General features: G+C 39.6%; 1 protein-coding gene across 1 annotated transcript in view; it reads right to left on the bottom strand.

Moving 5' to 3' along the window:
- Shc3 (SHC adaptor protein 3) overlaps positions 1-13,294 on the bottom strand; it is a 161,216-nt gene that overhangs the window by 96,230 nt on the left and 51,692 nt on the right. The window lies entirely within an intron of this gene.

The raw sequence follows: 13,294 nt of genomic DNA on the forward strand, positions 1-13,294 counted from the left end.
TCTACCACTTAAGCCATACCTCTACTTCCAGCTCTTTGTTGGTAAATTGGAGAGTAGAGTCACAGGGACTTCCCTGCCTCAGTTGGCTTTGAATTGGGATCCTTAGATCTCAGCATTCTGAGTAGCTAAGATTATAGGCATGAGCCACCCAGATTTGCTTAACGTGCATTTCTTAAATCAAATTTTAAGTCTAAGTTCCATGGTAAGGTTTGTTCATATCTATAAGAGAATATTTAGAGTTCTTAAATTGTCACTACATTTGATTTTTTTTTTGAAACAAGGTATCACTATTTAGCTTCAGGCTCACCTTAAATTCATAGTCTTTCTTGCCTTAGCCGCCCAAGTGTTGAGATTACAATCATGTACTAACACACATGGCTTGCACTTGAATTTTCTAAAGCCTACTAGTATTTCACTTTGATGAACACTTTATTGTGGAGCAACTTATACATCACAAATTACAGAAATCGTAAATCTTTAACCAAATGCTATTTCAACACATTTAACACCCAGATCTCAACATCATAATTTTAGTTCTTGTCTCTTCTAAAGATGTATAAACATAGGCCCAAGACCAGTGGCTTACACCTGTAGTTCTAGCTAAGGTCTAAGGATTTTGGTTTGAGGCTAACCGGGGCAAGAAAGTCCTTGGGTCTTATCTCTAGTTAACCATCAAAAAACTGGAGGTGGAGCTGTGGTTCAAGTGATAGAGAGTGCTAGCCATAAGCAAAAGAGCTCAGGGACAGCACCCAGGCCCTGAATTCAAGTCCCAGGACTGGTACCAAAAAAGAAATTTAAAAGCAGAATGAAAATACAGAATGACTCATGCTTTCTTTAACATTAAACTTCACTTTCTAACAAATACATTGTGAATCTATGAAAAATCTACTTTAGCTTACCAGAAAGCCTTCTTATACATTATTTGCCATATATTTTCTGAAGTTCAAATTTACACGTCTCAATGTATAGCTAAATTCATACATGAAGAACATATAAAGCAATGTGCACATAATTAAATTATGATGAAGAACTAAATACAACATTTACAATCTTAGTTTTTGAGAGTTTAAAGATACAGATGTTTGACACAAATGCCTAGATTTAACAAACAAACCTCATGATGTGGGACAGAAAAGACTGCATTTGAATTATTCATAAGACCTAAATGTGAGCCTGGCCTTGTCATCTTGTTATGGAACTTTAAGGAACATTTGGCATCCTTGAGTGGCTCTACAGCCATGCCTGGGGCTCTTCCTCCCCATTAATATTCCAGCTATTTGATTATCTCTATCACCAACCCAGTCATGTGGAAGCCACTGAGATTTATGAGGGAGACTACCATAACACAGAAATCGTGTGACTATGACAACTGACACCATTGCTGTTTTTATAAAATAACAGGGCCAGTGTCCCAGAGGTATGCGATAATTATCACTATCAAGCCACAGGGTTATATGCAAATACCCTCTTTGCAGAGGTATGTCAACTTCATGGCCAATGTCACAGTTACATGAATGTCACAGCCCACAAAATTGTGTGAATGCCAGGCACATTGATGTCCTGAGTCTGGAAATATGACCAGCAGATACATCAAATACCATAACCCACACTGAAGAAAACCACAAGAAATAATATGGTGGAGTTATATGGTCACCACCATTGTGTAAATATCATGACAATGTAATTCGTTACATGGAAATGATAAACATCAGTGTAGAATTATATCGTTACCATCACCACTGTTGCACAGTTATAAAATACTTTCCTCACCATGGCTATGTATTTCCATGAAAAAGGCAACCCAAACCCCAAATTAATATAAATAGCACATCTACCATTACCATGTTATATGAAAACCATGACCCATATCACAGAGTTATATGAACATCCTCCCACACCATGGATGCATCGTTATGTGAATTCCATGACCAAAAGTTTAAAAATGGTAAGAGCATAACTGTTATAACATTGCAGAATTATGTGAATACAGTTCCCGCCACTGTTTCAGAGTTTTGTGACTTCCCAACAATTTATACCTTCTGAACTGTTTATGAATACCCTAGTTACCAGTGAAGGTTTTAAGACAACTACCACCTGTATTATGAAGTTATGTGGAGCTCACCAATCTGTGGTGGGTCATGTGATAACCCTTGTCTTCCAGGTCCAGCCATCACATTTAGGAGTAAGGTGATTAAATATCATGACCACACCCAACTTTGTAGTTCTAAGATCACTATATATACAATATCATTACAGTCACATGACTATATCTACAGATACCATCATAGAGCTGTTTGAATAGCACATCTGCTGTGGCATAAGAGAGTATAAATCCCATACAATTATTCAAATGCTACCCCCAACAACATTGAAACATATGTTAGTATCATAACCAGAACCATGGCATTATTCAAATATTGCTACCACTCCTGTTCAGAGCTTTGAAAATACCACAATGACCAAGGTAGCTGAGTAATGTAAATGTTCTGGACTAATGGCATAGTTCACCGCAGCTGCTACTACCTTGCAATGATATATCACTGCCAATGCCACTATTGTGACAGAGTCACAAAAATGTCACGGCCAAGGTAGAGAGTCCCATGAATAAGACCATCACCACCATCACAAGATGACTAGCACCACAAATGCTCCACAATTACACCAATACATTAAAAACATAGCAGAGTGATAGGCACACCATGATGAATTTCACGTAAGATCTGAGTTCACCTCCACCAGTGTTTTGAATCATGGGAATTCATGTACCTATTTAAGTATCACCTCTGTCACTCTCGTGGTACTTGGTCAGTGCCATGGAGAACTCAGTTCTCGGAAGAGTTACAGTCATGTAACCATAGTTACAGAGTTATCATATACCACCAACACTGTCTCAGAGATACATGCATGAATAAGGTCACTAAGTAATGTAAGTACCACTAATAGTGATACAGTGATGTGTGTGAACAGCACTAAGAGTGTCATTGATTTACGTAAACATTGTAGGCTAAAAGAACATCAACACCATCAAGAGTAACGATGTGGCAGATATGCTCAAAGCCGCAAAGTTATGTGAACACTACCACAAATGCCACAGAAACATGTAGAGCCCACAATGTCACTGGGATGAGAGTTCACAATCAATGTCACTGACACCAGCAAACCACCATCAGAGTCAAATGAACACCACCAACCCCAGTGTAGCAAAGTCGCACACATCCACAGCTACAGAAATCCATGAAATTCACCACCGCAGTGGAAAATTGCGTAATCATCATGTCACCGTATCATGTAGTGACTGACACCACAGTGTTACACAGTGACATCAGGACCACACAAATGTGACAGAAGATGACAATGGTCATGGGGTTCAGTGAACACTGCCATCACCCACCTTGTAAGAACAAGGCTGGAGAATATCCAGCCCTCGGGCTATACGAGGCCCCAAATCATTTGGTCTAACCCTGCAAAGGAAATCACAGGCAGGACTCAAAATTCAATTAATCTAGGTGTTATTTTGCTCATAGCAAAATAAATGTATAGTAAGTGAATGGTGTTAATGTAAAATCTGAGGGACAAGCAAGGTACATCCATTATTGGATAGACAGGACATATACAGCAATGTATTCTTCTCATTGGCTGCCTGGGGCCATCTAACGATATTGCAATGACTCAGAGGGCAGTGTTAACACACTGGCAAAATTCCAGTGGTCCACTGATGGAGGAGCTGTGATAGATGATTCCTCATGAATGCTGATGATTGACAACAATGTCATAGACTTCTCTGTATTCACAGATGATAGCTCCATCCAACCTTTATGCACGTCCATCATCAACCATCTCCATAAAAGAGTCATATATATATATACTTATTACCTTACTCTTGAACGTTACTCTGTAATCCTTTTGTTCATCACTTTTACAATAAATAAATAAAAATTTTAAATTTAATTTTTTTTTAAAAAGAGAGTTAGTGAAGGTTAGGGAAATCACGGTACACAGAAAAGACCTCAAAAGTTGATGATAAAAACATTGGATGTGCTCCAAATCCAAGATGCAGGGTTAGAACAGCAATCCAAGCAAAATAATCACATCCCTGGTAAAATTCATACCAGACGGTTATTGAAATTAAAGTGGCATGACATCCTACAAATCACATCTAGGAAGAAAAGCTGATGCTATGTGCTGGTGGCTCACACTTGTAATCCTTGCTACTCAGGAGCCTTGAGATCTGAGAATCAAGTTTCAAAGTCAGCCTATGAAGAAAAATCTGAGACTTTTATCTCCAGTTAACCAGAAAAAAAAAAAGCTGGTGTGGTTCACCCAGTAGAGTAACAGTCATGAGTGGGAAATCTCATGGGAGAGTAAGGCTAGTGTTCAAACCTCAGTAACAGTGTGCGTGTGCATGCACGGACACACACACACACAACACACACAACACACACAGAAAAGTTGATGCAGATATAGACAAGAAAAATGGAGTAAAGATTCTGTTTTTGTTGTTAAAAAGGCAAACTGTAGCTAGGTACCAGTGACTCACGCCTGTAATCCTAGATACTCAGGAGGCTGAGATCTGAGCCTAGGCAGGAAAGTCCCTGAGACGCTTAATCTCCAATTAATCACCAGAAAAACAGAAGTGGCGCCGTGGCTCAACATGATAGAGCGCTAGCCTTGAGCTCCAGAGCTCAGGGACAGCACCCAGGCCCTGAGTTCAAGCCCCACCACCGATCAAAGCAATCGACAAACGGTTCCTACTTCACAGTGATGCATTAGCAATAATGAATAAAAAAAGATAATCTCAAATCGTTACAGCTCAAATGATACTAAACTCAATGAATGGGGAGAGGAAATGCATCTGGATAAAAATCAATGATTTACGGCAAAGTTTAGAATCAAAAGCGCTTTCACTAGGCCTCACTATGACAGACACAATGTTATTCAGATAAAGGTATTGGAAGCAAGCTAATCACAGGAAGCTGAGGCCTTATGCTGAGTGAGAGTTTGTGAAAGAGTACATGAGGGGTGCTATGGAGTTGTTAGCACCAATGTAAAACTGTCTCGGAGTGTTAGCTTGCCTTGGAGAACAGTCTCAGATTGAATTACTGACTTAGCACAAGATATTGAGAAAATGTTTTAGGATTCTGCAGAAGACTTCCAACTTTTTCTCTGGCTTGAGATGAGTCAATAGACATAACAAATATTTCTCAACTGGCTGTTCTTGTTCCTTGGATCACTGCAGATGTGGCCACATGAGATGAATTGCTGTCACTGAAAGCCATGCATGGCACTACAAGAGACAAAGCCTTATTTTATCAATGAAAATAATGTGGGTTAACATTTGAAAACTTACATGGCCTTAATATAGATGGAGCTTCCACCAAGACTGGGAAGCACAAAGGGTTACTGCATTTGTCAAGAAAGAACTGAATCATACCCTTGCATCACACACCACACACTGTGGCTCAACCATGTGATGTCAACAGCAATGTCATGCACACCTTTTGTCAAAGGCAAAACTGCCACCTTAAGGAATTACTGAAAAATCTTGACTCTGAGGATTATGATCTTATCACGATGAAGTACAGTGGCTGAGTTATGAGAACATGTTCATGAGGTTTTATGAACTGTAGGATGAAGTCAAGCAGTCAAGGAGATAAAGGAAACCTGTCAGGGAACACAATAATAGCAAGTGGCTGTGTGGCTTAACATTCATGGTGGACATTACCAAGTTTCTCTCAATACTGAATGTCAAACTTCAGTCCCCTGATTAGCTTCTCAGCTCTCTGCTATCAATCTGAAGCTAAGTTACTTGAATAATACCAGTATATTTTCCCACCTTAGAAGGACACAAGCCTCCAACAAGATTTGAATATTTTGGTGAGTGTGAGAAACTAACTAAAGTATATAATGAAAGATTCAAGGACATGAAAAGCAAATGAATGGAATCGAATATCTTTGTTACACCACTCAATGTGGAACCAGCTGATGGGCCTGATCACCTACCACATGAAACCATTCAGTTGCAAAGTGATGAGGAACTGAAAGCTAGGTCCCCACTAGGTCCCACTGCTTAGTTCTATGACTATTACATATGCAGGGATGTATTTCTCACTTTGAGGAGATGTGTATTGAAATATGCATCGGTGTTCACGCCAACTTACTGCTATGAGCAGTCTGTTCAAAACACATCATTACAAAGAGTCAACCATCCTCACACTGACTAATACAAACCTGAAAAAGCAGTTGCAAGTAGGAACATCAACTTTCCAAATACCAGCTAACATCACATGCCTCACCAAAGAGAAACAAGGTCCACTATCACATTTTTAGGGGGAGGTGATTAAATGTATAGCCAGAAATAGCAGGATAATTTTAAAGTTTATAATTCTGTATAGCCCTGGGGAAAATGTTATACATATTCAAATGGCTCATGACAAATAAAAGCTTCCCCATTGCTATTGTGGAATCATGGGATCACAGACATCACCACCATCACAGAGTGCATGGATACAACAGCCAGCAGAGATATGAACGCCACCACCTTAACATGATAGAATGCCTTGAAAAGTATCATTAAGCTATTTGTACACTCCTACCCCCACAGCAACATTGTGAACTCCTTCACCAATGTCACAGAGTACCTGTTTCGTTGTGGTGGGGTATAGGGTAGACAGGGAAGTGTTTCTTGTTTTCTTTTTTTGAGATAGGGTCTTAATGTGTGGACCAGATTGGCCTTGAGCTTGCAATCCTTCTGCCTCCATCTCCCAAGTGCTGGTATCACAAGCATGTACCACCAAACTCAGCTGTCACAGAACTGATGTAAATGCAGTCAACACTATCAGCTATGCAGCCACCACAAACACCAGGACAGAGTTCTGTTTGTACTAGACTCATCCACACAATATTATGCGAATGCCACAATCACACCATTGTATGTACCTCCGACATAATGATGTTATTTATGTAAGTAACCACCTCAATATTATCTGAATTCCACAGTCATTATTACAGAGTTGTGCCACCACCATGACAGATTTATGTGAATTCCACCCTACCAGCTGGTTTAGTCCATTTTATATTGCTTAATCAAAATAACCAAGACTGGATTAATATTTAAGTAGTACAAAGGGGGTTCAATTCACACCGACTATGTTTTTAAAGAAAAGTCTAACCCAAGGTGCTGTTGGCTCATGCCTATAATCCAAGAGGCTGAGGTCTGAGGACCACAGTTCAAAACCACACCAGGCAGGAAAGTCTTATCTCCAATTAACCAAAAAAAAAATCCAGGAGTGGAGCTATAGTTCAAGTGGTTGAGTGTCAAACTTGAGTGAATAAGCTAAGGGACAGCTCCTAGGCTCTGAGTTCAAGTCCCATTACTAACACGGAAGAGAAAGAAATAGACACAAGTTGGAAGAGAGAGAGAAAGAGAGAGACAGAGACAGTCAGAGAGAGGGAGAGAGAGAGAGAGATCTAACAGACTTCATACCATAGTCTAACAGACTAGTTCACATTATTTTAGGCTGAAACTATAAGACCAAGCGACCCAATCCATTCAGCTTCTGGTGAGGCCCCTTGGCTGGGTCAACATACAGGAGATGGCATCCCTTTGGGAACCAGTGAGGTAGGGATTGGGAGGCGAGACAGAAAACGAGAGATGGTGGCGCAGGTCAGTTTTGTTCTTTCGTAGCGACCGTTTTGCAAAAGATGGTCAGCCTTAATGTCCTATGACCTCTTCACACAGAACCCCGTCTCTGAATGGTCCTACTACCTGCTACATGGGGACCAATCACTGTATGAACCTTAGGAGACACAGTCAAACCACAGGCAACCAATAACACCAATGCGTACATATGATTACAACATGCAATGTAGTGGGGCTGAGGGAATAAAGCTGACATTTCAGAGTGATGTGCATATGGCTGCAATCAACATCATACTTTCTGGAGATTTTTTTTCCTGCTCTTGTGTCATGGGTTAAAATCATATCAGGTATTCTAGATTCATATGACCTCCACCGTGTGCACTGTAGTGTTATGTGGTCACCACCTCTACAGTCACAGAATTATGTAAAGAACAACAACCCTAGCCCAGTCACATTAGGTATATTCCAGGTCTAACTTATCAGAGTTGCACTATTACCATCAGTATCACATTTCCAGAGGGCAGGAATAGCACCACCAACATCAAAGCAGTCCACTGCTCACACAAGAAAATAAAAATTTACTATTTCCCTAAACAATAAAATGTACTATTTTATTTCTTTTTTTCTTTTTTTTTTTTTTTTTTGCTGGTCATGGGACCTGAACTCAGGGCCTGGGCACTGTCCCTCAGCTCTTCAGCTCAAGGCTAGCACTCTACCACTTAAGCCATAGCGCCACTTCCGGCTTTTTCTGCTTATGTGGTGCTGAGGAATCGAACCCAGGGCCTCATGCATGCAAGGCAAGCACTCTACTACTGAGCTACCTCCCCAGCCACACTACTTTATTTCTTAATGGGCACATAAAAACATAAAAGTTGCACATGCTAACACAATATCATACAACATTCTAATGTATCATACATTGTAGTGTTTAAACCAGATTAAACATATCTATGGCCTCAAACATTTATCAATGCTATAGTAAAAACTTTCAAAACACATTCCTCTACCTCAATGTTGCCTAGTTACAATAGCACAACAAAACTTGCTTTCATCTAACAGTAATTTAGTTCCCACTTATCTGGTTTGTTTTTTTTTTTTTTTTTAATATTACAAGGCTGAGTGTAAGTGGCTCATGCCTGCAATCCTAACTACTCAAGAGGCCAAGATCTAAGGATCATGGTTCCCAAAGTTAGTTTAAGCAGAAAAGTCTATGAGACTCTTATCTCCAAGTAGTCAGGGAGGGAAAAAAAGCTGGAAGTGGAGGTATGGCTCAAGGGGTCAAACAACTAAGCCTTGAGGGGAAAAGCCAAGTGAGAGTGCAAAGCTCTGATTTCAAGCTCCAATACTGGCTAAAAAAATAAAATAAAATAAAAAAGCATTACATTACACAAGCAAGGGGAGGAAAAAGGCACATTAGTTACAGGAAAAAAAAAACAAGTGTAATATTAAAGTTTGCTGTGATTTGTGCATCATTGTATGTAGCCACATGCCTGATAGCAACAATGCAAAGGAGACAAGATTTCTTTTAGCCCATTGGTTCTGAAGATTCAATCCTGTTGTTCATTTCATGGTGGACAGGAAGCAGAGTAAGGAGGGATTAGGATCATAGGCCCTTCCAAGGCGTGTCCCCTAGTGACTTTCCTCCCAAAGTAGCACCCACCAGCTAGAGGCCAAGGCCCCAATACAGAATCCTGCGGAGGACGATTCACATTCAAACCTTTATGCACCCCAAATACAGGAGGGCAAATACAGGAGGGCGTCCTTGGCTCGATGGAGTGGCAGTAACAGCCATTGAGAAACTCCTGAGACTTCCTGTCGGATGGCCGGGCTGCAGCCCTGTGTGCCTAGCTCAGGAGGCCTGTCTGCACAGCCGTGCCAGGAAGCTGATCCATGCCAACCACTGCCTCATGGCCGCTGCCATGTAGCTTACCCCATCGCAGGCTGACTCGGCTACGCCAAGCATTACCAAAGAACAGCCTAGTGTCTCACCATCAGGCAGCTAAGTCCTCCAGTCTCGTGGGGGAAGGTGGAAGATGGACCCTCCAATTGAAGGGGCCAATCACTGGGCCTTGGCCTTGGTTGAAGTTTGTACAGAGAGATTGAGGCCGTTAACCTGAAAGCCAAGCACTGCTGCTCTTTTCCCTAGAGCCCATTAAACCTGCGTTGACACCCTTTTGTTTTCATTCTAAGAGTGGAACCTTTGAATACTTTAGTGCTGCCCTGGTCTGTTCTGTCATTCAGCACCTATCTACCGGCGGTTTCCAGCCCTGACAGAAGTTCCTGTTCAGATGACAGACTGCCCATGACTCTGTCTGACTTAAATGGCAAAATATGCATTGCTTCCTAACTATTTTTTTCCCTAGACTGTTTTATAAGAAATAATTATACTGGATCTGGGGGAGGAACCCCACAGGGCTTCCAGACATCACTTTTAGGAAGTCATGGACCATAGAGATGAAACTTCTAAAATTTCAAGAGTGTTCAATCATTTCAACCATTTCTCCAGACTGTTACTATCCTGGCATTTCTTATCTTTATGGAATTAGCAGTAAAATAATTAAACGAAAAAAAGAAAAAGAAAAAAATCTGAAGATTGAGGTAGGAATCTTAATTCCACCCAAACTAGCATTCAAGTGGGAGGAAAAAGCAGGATTTGGAGAGTTAACCACCCACAGACACTCTCTGAAAGAAATAACCCAGAAACATCCTGAATACAACAAAGAGGAGGATGTGGGCTACAAAAATGATGAGACAAGAATCAGCAAGACTTACAGGTACATTGTATGCCTGGATAGTTATTCATAGCTTTAAATATGTGTTTCTAACCATGGTGAAGAACTGAAATCTCAGATGTCAGCATGGGTAGAAAGAAAGTGTACAAAGGATCACTGTGCCTTACGGAGATAAGTCTAGATCTGACTAGTTATAGGATGTGTGTGTGTGTGTGTGTGTGTGTGAGAGAGAGAGAGAGAGAGAGAGAGAGAGAGAGAGAGAGAAAGAGAGAGAATTATCCACTATAAAAATAAAGACAGGATGATTAATTCCAAACTATGAACATAGCAAAATGGAAGAAACAAAATTAGCCTCATCAGTAAAAATAAAGAATGAAAATAGAAAATGTACAAATGAAAGGCAAAGGAAATATAAAGGTAAGTAATAGATTCAAACTCAGTAATCACAATAATCATGAATGGATCAGTCCTGCTAGATAAAGGCCAAAGTCTTTTACACCAATTAAAAAGATATGTTTTCAGTGTGCTATGTCATGCCTATTATCCTAGCTACTCAGGAAGCTGAGATCTAAGAATCACAGTTCAAAGCCAGGCAGGAAAGTCTATGTGATTCTGATCCCCAGTTAACCACTGGCTTTTTAGCTGGAAGTAGAGCTGTGGCTCATGTGTTATAGCACTAGCCTTGAGCACAAAAGCTCAGGGACTATGCCTGAGCCCTCAGCTCAAGCCCTAGTACTGGCACAAAATAAATGAATGAATCATTAGTAAATAAATAAAAGGTGTATGTGTTAAATAAAGTGACAAAGTGTTAACAAGATAAAATATATTTTGTATCAAGAAAATGCTACCAAAAGAAAACAAGAATATACTGAGGAAAATATGTCATTGCCAATATCTATAAATAAGTAAATTTAAAAGCTGGGTGCCAGTTATAATTAGGATTACACCCGTAATCCTAATTATTCAGGAGGCTGAGACTGGAAAATCACAGTTTAAAGCCAGCACATGCAGAAAACCACTTGAGAACTTGAGACTCTTATCTCCAATTAACTAGGAAATTGTCAGATTGAAGATATGGCTTAAGTTGTGGAGTCCCAGTGCTACAAGTAAGACAAGTAAGAGCATGAGGCCTTGAGTTCAAGATCTAGTATTGGCACAAAATAAGCAAATAAATGAATATGTAGAAAATAAGAGATAATAGATTCAATGATAAACTAATTAAATATGTAAGATCAATTTGAAGAAAATCTTAAGCAAAGATGACTAAAAGAAAACCTGCTGTATAGCTCATTTTATATTTCTATAACATTACCTGTTACTAGATAATACATAAATGACAAGATGTTGGGGGTGTTGTTGTTGTTTTTTTCTTTTTCCCACAATTCTGTTGGTTAGAGGAACCAAACAGCATGAAGCTAGTGTCCTGATAAAGACCTCACCAGGGTCACAGCCTGGGAGAGAGCAGGAAGGGAGAGCAGCTGTATTCAGAAAGGGATAAGCCATAGGTAGCCCTTGCTTTTTAACAGCTCACTCTTTTACTTACTGATTTATTGTTAATGTAGAGTTGATATACAGAGGGTTTACAGTTACATGAGTCAGGTAATAAGTAATGAGTACAATCCTTTTTAAACCATGTCTCCCCTTCCGTCACTCTCTCCCAGTCTTTCCCTCCCGTCCCCACCCACAAGATACCCAGTTCATATTCCACATAGTGTCTAGTGAATATCATTGTTGTTATTTACTCATCCTTGTTTCACCTTTTATGTGTCCTCCCTGACTTTTCCAAATACAAACAAACTAACAAACAAGACAAAAGGAAAAGAGAACAAAAACAGCAACAATGGCACTTTAAAAATGGCTCTTGTTTTCTTTTCCTGGAGCTCATTTCATAGAGTATTATTTTATATGATCATATGCACAGAGATATTGAGGCTTTGTCTACCACTCCTATGCATAGCCCCCTTTAGCCTCTGTATGTTAATGTCTAGGGTCCAACAGCTCACTCTTAAAAACTAAGCTGTTCTACAAGATTAGCACTGATCCATATTGAGTTGGTGTACCAATGATTTAATTCCTCTCACTAGGACTTACTTCTAAATATCCCACTACCTCAGCAGTCGTACCTGGCATGAAATTTCCAGCACAACTGTTTGAGAAGAATACTCAAACCCTATCCAAACTGTAGCACCTGCATACATGCGAGAAAATACACCAGGATTTCATATAAACACATGCCAATTCCTCATCTCCCAAATTAATACTACACTTTTACTTTGATGACAATTAAAGTCCCCATGAGACTTCTTCCCCGGAGCTAATAAGTTAATAAAAGAAGATCCTTAAAAGCACAAACTTTAAAATGAAAAGGAATGGATAAAAATTGTTTGATAGTAACCTGGGAATCATCATATCATATAAGAAATTAGAATAAGGTTCCAAAGAATAGCACCCATTAGCAGAATTACTGAAGAAAAGATGAGCTGGAAAATAAATATGATGATGTGATTAGGAATCCATTAGAAAAAGAGCATCTAGAGACAGCTCAGCACAAGGCTATATATATGGTGCTGTAAGGATTGGGCTTTGTACCCAATAGTTTAGGAATTGTGCTTACTTTTCAACATGCCTACCGTACACAAGAGAATTAAAGCCCAAAGGGGTTCAGAAAACACAATTTTGAGATCATTACAATACTGTTGTAAATAATATTTGTATTACAAGACCCAAAACTCAAAGTTCATAAATGAACTCATGAAAATCACTAACTTCTGTAGAAAAAACACACACATATATATACATGTATATGTGTGTGTGTGTGTGTGTGTGTGTGTGTGTGTGTGTGTGTGTATTATCCTGAAAAGTCAAGCAAAAGTCAAGTAAAAGACTGAGAAAGTACAATATAATTGATAATCAAAATTAATAT

The sequence above is a fragment of the Dipodomys spectabilis genome, unplaced genomic scaffold, assembly GCF_019054845.1.
Source record: "Dipodomys spectabilis isolate Male_0828 unplaced genomic scaffold, ASM1905484v1 ptg000098l, whole genome shotgun sequence".
In the NCBI taxonomy this organism is placed as follows: domain Eukaryota; kingdom Metazoa; phylum Chordata; class Mammalia; order Rodentia; family Heteromyidae; genus Dipodomys; species Dipodomys spectabilis.